This window comes from Sus scrofa, chromosome 8, assembly GCF_054392235.1.
Source record: "Sus scrofa isolate SSC_HxYL_T2T_F1_AM1 chromosome 8, Sscrofa_HxYL_maternal_Yorkshire_Landrace_v2.0, whole genome shotgun sequence".
In the NCBI taxonomy this organism is placed as follows: Eukaryota; Metazoa; Chordata; class Mammalia; order Artiodactyla; family Suidae; genus Sus; species Sus scrofa.
Genome location: NC_139390.1, coordinates 27,904,409 through 27,912,617, shown reverse-complemented (window position 1 = coordinate 27,912,617; position 8,209 = coordinate 27,904,409).

Genomic DNA, 8,209 nt, shown 5'->3' with positions numbered 1-8,209 from the left:
CTACATAAAATATTGTTTCCTTTTGAGGTTTTGAGTGGTATGTTCTTTGGAAAACCTTAATAGCAAGATAAAACAGAGCTTATAGCACTTTGTAAGCTCACACCCAAGGGATTTCCCACAAGTTGAGGGTTCATTTTTGTATTTTAGAAGAAAACAACAGCCACCACCTCAACTGTACACTGGACTGGAAATATAACATCATTGGCATCTAAATATACATATGCAATTACACACACATTCTAAAATGTGTCCCATGTGTGGTGGAGAAATAAAATCCATCAATTTTACTAATTACTTCAATTCTAAATCCCAAAAACTTACAAATATATTCATTCACTTAACAAATGTTTCCAAAGCATCTATTGTATGTTAGGTCTTCTTTTAGGCACTGGAAGACACAAGTCCCCCTCCTTTTGGAGCTGATATTACAATGGGTAACTTACTTCCTGTTCATGTAGTTTAAACTACCAGGAGAAGCTAGCTACCCAACTTTTAAAGATAGACTTAAACAGGGAGTTCCCGTCATGGCTCAGTGGTTAACAAATCCCACCAGGAACCATGAGTTTGCGGGTTCAATCCCTGGCCTTGCTCATTGGGTTAAGGATCTGGCATTGCCATGAGCTGTGGTGTAGGTCACAGACATGGCTTGGATCCCACGTTGCTGTGGCTGTGGCTGTGGCGTAGGCCGGCGGCTACAGCTCTGATTAGACCCCTAGCCTGGGGACCTCCTTATGCCTCGGGAGCAGCCCTAGGAAAGGCAAAAAAATAAAAAATAAAAATAAAAATAAATAAATAAAGAGACTTAAATAAATTATTTCTAATGCTTTATAATCTGCCTTTATTATGTTTTTGTTTGGAGTTTATCCTAATGCCACAGGTAAAAGACCAGCTCCCAATCTGTTGCAGCATGTAAAGACTATCGGAAAGTTAACACCAAATTCTTTCAGATCAGATTGCTTTGTTTACTTTGACTGCTAGAATAAAGTAATTGTTAAGCTATGCTTGAAACAAAACAAATAGCTCTCCTTCGAAATAGTAACTAAGAGTATTCTCCATTGTTGATAGTATCTGTTTTACACAATGTATAACAAAAAAAGTTCTTTAAATTGATTATAGTTTCACAAAACCACTCTAATGACTAAGACATTGGAGATATTTTTAGTATTATTTTTTTCCCCATAATGAATTAGCCCTTTTGACTGGTGAAGGATCAAGTTTCATGATGTGAGATCACTGAGTGAAATTCTAACTTCTTGGAATTTCAAAAGGCTCATTATGTGATGTAACATTCAAATTGAATTTGAGAGGAAATGCTTCACTAGGGTCCATTTCCTGAGTGTGTCTTTATAAGTAGACGCTACTTTGGAACCTTGCTCTTGCCAGTGTCACCTCTTCTGCCATTCCTGAATGTGTTCCCTTACAAGTAGATATTGGAAGGTCAAAATTGAATAAGCTTAAACTCATACAAAATCATACAATTCCAGAGCTAGAAATGATTCCATAGTTTCCTCCTAATCCTAATTTTATGAATGAGGACCCTGAGGGAAGAGCTAGCAGAAGAGCATGAGGTATAATTACAGAGCTGCCTCTACAGCCAATTAGTTCCATACTCCAGTTACAGTAAGAGACTCAGGCAAAAGAGAAAGACTCAGTCCTTTAAGTAAAATAATGTAAACCTCACACACTTATTGAATTGGAACTGTTAAAGTGTTTACTACTCCCTTAAGTATTATTTCTTTGTAAAATGTGGCCAGTAATTTGTAATCATGGTTTTAGTGGAGTAAATATTTATACACACACACATATAAATGTGCATATTAATATAATATTTAAAATTGTATAGCCTATGTATTCCCCCCAATCTGAATATTTTATGGTACTTAAACTCATAAATATATAATCAGAACAAATGAAACCAGAAAGGAGTTCCTGTTGTGGTGCAGCAGAAATGAATCCGACTAGGAACCAAGAGGTTGTGAGTTGGATCCCTGGTCTCACTCAGTGGGTTAAGGATCCGGCATTGCCATGAGCTGTGGTGTGGGTCGCAGATGCGGCTCGGATCCAGCGTTGCTGTGGCTCTGGCATAGGCCTGCGGCAACCGCTCTGATTAGACCCCTAGCCTGGGAACTTCCATATGCCTCAGGTGCAGCCCTCAAAAGACAAAAGACAAAAAAAAAAAAAAAAAAAAGGAAAAATCAGAAATCATTCAGGGAAAAACGCAAAAGAAAAAAAATTACTAGAAAGGACATAAGATCGTTCTTACACACTGAACTTAACATTGAGCTTCCTGGCCATCAAGACAATGGCAGGATGGAGTCTACTGGTCTCATTTTAGATGAAAGAAGGTATAAAGCATTTCTAATACTGAATCCTAGATAATTTTGGCATGTGGATCTTTAGGAAAGGATCACTAAAATGAACAAAGTCTCCAAAGAGGCTTTGAAAATGTATCAAAATTGATTCACGGTTCTTATAGCAATTCAGTGAGAATATTTAAACATTAAATTGTATTATAGGAAAATAATTCTCTTCAGGACAATAGAGTATTTACTTAGATTTGTGTATTACTGATAACCTCGAGTGAAGCAGGAACAGAGGTTAAAGCATTTGAAGAAGCGAGGGTTAGCATATCTCCATCAGATGAAACAAGGAGGCCATTGGATTGAGGGGCTTCTATGCCATGATGACTGCATAAGCAAACCCAAATCTAAGCCTATAAATGCCACAAGTTTGCAAAATTAAAACACTTAGATGAACCAATCACAAATTGCCAACTATACTTTACAGCCAATCAAACAATTTCCTTTCTTTGTTTCTCCACTTTCTTTATATGCCTCTCCTCTGGCTCTTGTTGGTAGAGTGCTCCTAACCACTTCCAATCTGACACTGCCTAACTCAAGTAAATTTTTGGTCACATAAATTCTTTTTTTTTTTAGACTTTTAAAAAATATATTACTGTTGATTTACAATGTTCTGTCAATTTCTGCTATACAGCATAGTGACCCCATTATGTACATATATAATCTTTTTCTCATATGATCTTCCATCATGTTCCATCGCAAGTGATTGTATATAGTTCCTTGTGCTATACAGCAGGATGGCCACACAAACTCTTAATTTTTATTTTTATTTTTTTGTCCTTTAAGGACTGCACCTGTGGCATATGGAAGTTCCCAGGCTAGGGGTCGAATTGGAGCTGCAGCTGCAGCCCTACACCACAGCCACAGCAACGCCAGATCCGAGCCACATCTTCGACCTAAACTACAGCTCATGGCAACGCCAGATCCTTAACCCACTGAGGGAGGTCAGGAATTGAACCCGAGTCCTCATGGATACTAGTTGGGTTCATTACTGCTGAGCCATGACAGGAACTCCAAAAAAAATTGTTTTTAATATGACTCAGTTTATCATTTAACATCCCTTGCAGTTATATTCAAATAGTATATCAACTATGCTTTGAGCTAGAATAGATGTCTGTCCATTCAATACTGCATTGTTCACAGCAGGATTTTTGTTTACTTAGTTGGACTCCTGGGGTTGATACTCTGCCCAGTGAAAGCTTCATTCCAACCAAAAGCACAGTGGATGTGGGCAAGAAGGTAGGGAGATATGAAATGGTTTGGTGTGTGTGTGTGTGTGTGGTATAATACAATTATGAAGGTCAGTTCTTCTAAATCATTATTTATTAATTTTTCCTTTTCTCACTTTTTGGTGCTAGACCTTATTTTCTTAGGGTACTGACATTTTTCTTTTGCATTCATGTCCTCCATGAAGCAAACACCACTACTAGGTTAAACATGCTAGAAATGTATTCAGGGCAATTTCCAGTGAGAGAAGAGGGAAGGGAACTGAGAGAGGTTTCATCTGACCTTGGGAGAGAGACAGACAGGACAGACAGGGAAGGAGGGAGGGAGCATATGGAGGTTCCCAGGCTAGGGGTTGAATCTGAGCTACAGCTTCCGGCCTACATCACAGCCACAGCAACGCTGTGAGATCCCAGCAGTGTCTGCAACCTACACCACAGCTCACAGCAATGCCAGATCCTTAACCCACTAAGCGAGGCCAGGGATCAAACCTGCATCCTCATGGATGCTAGTCAGATTCATTTCCGCTGAGCCATGACACGAACTCCTGGGTCCTGTAGTTCTAAAGAAGGTTCGTCATGGTCATCTGGTATGTCTTGAGCCAAAGTCTCTACTGCAAGAGGAATTCAGGCACAGACATGCCTTAGCATTGCTGCCACACCCAGTCATTGCCTAGAGGCCAGTGGGAAGGTATGGCCCCAACAGAACTGAGGTGATGGGTTTCAAAGCTTAGCAGCTGGTTCCATCAGTTATACTCTCAGAAATCAGAGATCTGGATCTGGAGTTCCTTCCAGGGTACAATAGTGTGGGTGTTATCTCTGGAACGCAGGTTGGATCCTTGGCCTGGCAGGATCAAGTATTGCCACAGTTTCATCATAGGTTGGGACTGTGGCTTGGATTTGAGGATCTGATCTCTGGCCCAGGAGCAGCCAAAAAAAAAAAAAAAAAAGTGAAAGAGAGATCCAAGGGACCCCTGCTGATGGCCACCAAAACAATGTACATATAATCACCTTATTTAACTTGAGACAAGTTAATCATACTAATTTCTATTTTTATCTATTTAATATATAAGAATAATCACTTTTTGAATATTCACTGTGGTAGACACTGTTAAAATCTTGACATGCATTATGTCATATCATTGTCACAAACACTCTGCTATTATTCTCATTTTACAGAAGATCACTGAGTTTGCATGAGTTGCATAAACAGGCTATGATGGACTATTACATCATCTTCATTAAGTTGAGAACTAAGTTTCCCAGAATCCCCTCACCTATCTTGTTTCCCTACCTATAGAGTTAGTCAAAAGGACTTGCAAGAGGTTCGAAAATTGGAAGTGATGCATCAGACCTTACTCTGAAATTTGTTTTGCAACCAAATGAGTGGATGAGGCTGTGATCAGTGGGTTCCAGTGTGTCTTAGTTCTCCTCTGCTTTGCCAGTCAGTCTCCTTGCCACTTACTGGCCCTGAAGATCAATGGTGGCCTCATATATATCCTGAAGCACTTGGCTGTGGACCCACAGAGTTAGTTGGTCTCCACAGAAAGAACACCTCTCCCTAATGCTTCCTGTAGGATCTGCTTTTATGGTTCTAATTTAGCACTTGATGTACTTGGCTTTGCAGATTAACCATTTGCTAACTTCTCTGCTCTTCTAAACTCTGTTCTAGACTTTCACTTCCCCAGTTCCTCCTACTATAGTAGAGTGTATTTCTTAGAATAAATTCCTTTTCTCAGAATGCATAATGACTCTCCTCCCCTGCCTGAATTCTGACTGGTAGAGCAACAGTGCAATAAATATCTAGTGAACAAATGGGCAAGTTAGGCATAGCCTAGGGATTGAGATCTACACAGGCAGGCTTCAGAGTCCAATATCCTGTGTTTTAATTTAAAGCAAGCATGATCTATTTGTTTCAAGTGTCAAATATGCAAAAAGAAAATGTGGCCAGAAATTACTGAGAATAAAGTAACTCACTTGTAGTTTAAAATTCCTCATTTGTATTTTTCCAAGTGTTTTAACAGTATCTGCCACATGGTGAATATTCAAAAAGTGATTATTATTATTCTCTGTATTATATATAAAATAGATAATCATTGAACTGTTACCCAAAATTTTATCCAAAAAATTAAATAAGCATGAACACCTACCAATGTACCTTAAAAAGCAAAGGATGGAGGTCCCCTTGAGACTCAGTGATAATGAACCCTACTGGTATCCATGAGGACTTGGGTTCAATCCTTGGTCCCATTCAGTGGATTAGGGATCCAGTGTTGCCATGAGCTGTGGTGTAGGTTGCAGATGGGGCTTGGATCCAGCATTGCTGTGGCTGTTTACTCCCATTCCTTTTGGTACTTGTGAAGTAAGTCTTATTACAGGCCTTCAAGAAACCAGCACCAGCCAAAGGAGATTCCCTAACAGAGGTCTGAGCCTTGATTCTGAGGCCCCACCTCTAAGCTGCTACTCTTGCAACTTCACTTTTCCCTTTTGTTCCCAGAGTCCTGGGGGCAGTAGTTGCTTGTCCTTACTAGTATTGGGTTTACCCCCTGCTCTCTTTTTCCTCTGAAGGCCTCCAAAGCCTAGGTCACCATTCTTTCTGATAAATCCTCTTGGTTCAAACTCTTGATATGAATTCTGTTTTACACATTGGATTCTGTATGTTACAGTCATGATGATATGGCGTAGGGCTTCTAGCAAGTGAAGGGGGGCTTAGATTTTCTTCCTTGCCTTTTTCTTGCCCTCAAATATTTATGAGTGTTTCTAAGGTATGTTGTAAATGTCCTCGAGAAACGTCCTATCAGCTACTAGGAGGCATCTGCAGTTTTTCTCTTCTTCCCAGTTCCCTATGATATCTGCTGCTAAGGCCATGAAAGCTGTGAAACTTAGGTCCTGCTGATAGACATCAAAGGTGGGGTGCTCCCTGAAGGTCCAAATTTGGCAAGTCATTCTTCGGCCGATCCGTCTACTGTACCCCCTCCTTACTCCAAAAATACCCATCGTCATATAATCTCCATTCTCCAAGATTGCCTCCTTTGACGTACATTACAAGCTACTTTTGTGTTGGGCTCTCAGTATCTTTTAGACTTGTAGGGAACAGCTTTTACTTTTACAATCCGTTTTATTGCCAGTCTTTCCCTATGGCAAAGGTCTGAGTCATGGGGTTGAGCTGCAGGGCAATCTGTGTCACTGATAGAGGGAATTGCTTAGAATTACCCACGTTTCTATAGAGAGAAAGAGGCCCCACCCCCATGCCTGCCCTACTTTAACCAGAGTGTCATTCGTTTTATCTGTTTTATTTTCATTTCCTCTGAAGATTTCAATGGAACAAAGCCGTCTTCTGCTACAAAAAGATTTTCAAAACTGCTAGCATAGAACCTCCGGATGTGCCCAGACATGTCCAAATCCAATGATGAAAATACCTCAATTTTAATCGAAGACCACTGCTACAAATGTAAAAAATATCTGCAGGACCTGTGAGTCTTAGGATTCAATATAAAAATGTCTCCCAAATTTTAGAACATTTAAAAAGAATACATTTCTCCCTTATTTGTTGAAAAATGTTGCTGCATGTACATGATCTCCAAGGAAACTTAAGGCCTACATTCCTTGAAATTGTATTTCTGAGTCCAAAGAACTAACTTGAAAAAGCATAATAGTTACACTTAGTGCTTTGGAGGCTCCAGAGCATAAGAACTTGCATCAGTTAAAAAGATCATAAGTCAGAACCCCTGGATTTCATTAGTTCAACAAGAGAAAATTAAGAAGTATGTTGAGTTTCAGAGATCTCTAAGAAAACATTGTGCTTTGCATGAATATACATTAGTTCCAAGAAGCAGATAAAAACTGCATATGAAAGGGATTTGAAAGCTATAAAGTACTAGTGAAAGTAAAGTGTAGGTATTTGTGATGCTCTTCTCAATAAAAATGAATACCGGGGGAAATATTTGAAAAGGTAAAAAAGAAAAGAAAGGGAAATGAAAATACAAATATTTAAAAGAAATCAGACCTCTATATAGGTAGAAGCCATATGAAAACAGCATTTTAAAAAATTAGCTTATTTCTGTCAAAATGATAAATTCACTATATGTTAGTGTTTATTAGTTAAAACAAGGAAAATATGGGATAATATTAATCTTCAAACACTGGACCATTTACTTGTGATATTTGCAATAATTTCCATGTGGTTCCACAGGTTTTTCATATTTTTTCCAAAGGAAAATGCTTCTTATTACATATTTCTGTAGAATTTTTGCATGTGTTCTATCCTCACATATCCTCTAATGTACATGTTCTCTCACATGGTGTCTGAGTTAATCTCAGAGGTAGGTTGACGGTTTTCACATATGCGTTCAGTTAGAATAGATACTCTTTATTGCTTAGGATGTGACTTTTTAAAAAAATTATTATTAGTTTTTTTTTGGCTTGTTAGGGCCATACCTGTAGCATATGGAAGTTCGCAGGCTAGGGGTCAAATCAGAGCTGCATCTGCCACCTACACCACAGCACGTGACAATCCACTGAGCGAGGCCCGGGATTGAACCCACATCCTCAGGGTTACTAGTAGGGTTTGTTACCACTGAGCCACAACAGGAACTTCTAGAATGTGACTTTTAATTGATGAATAAC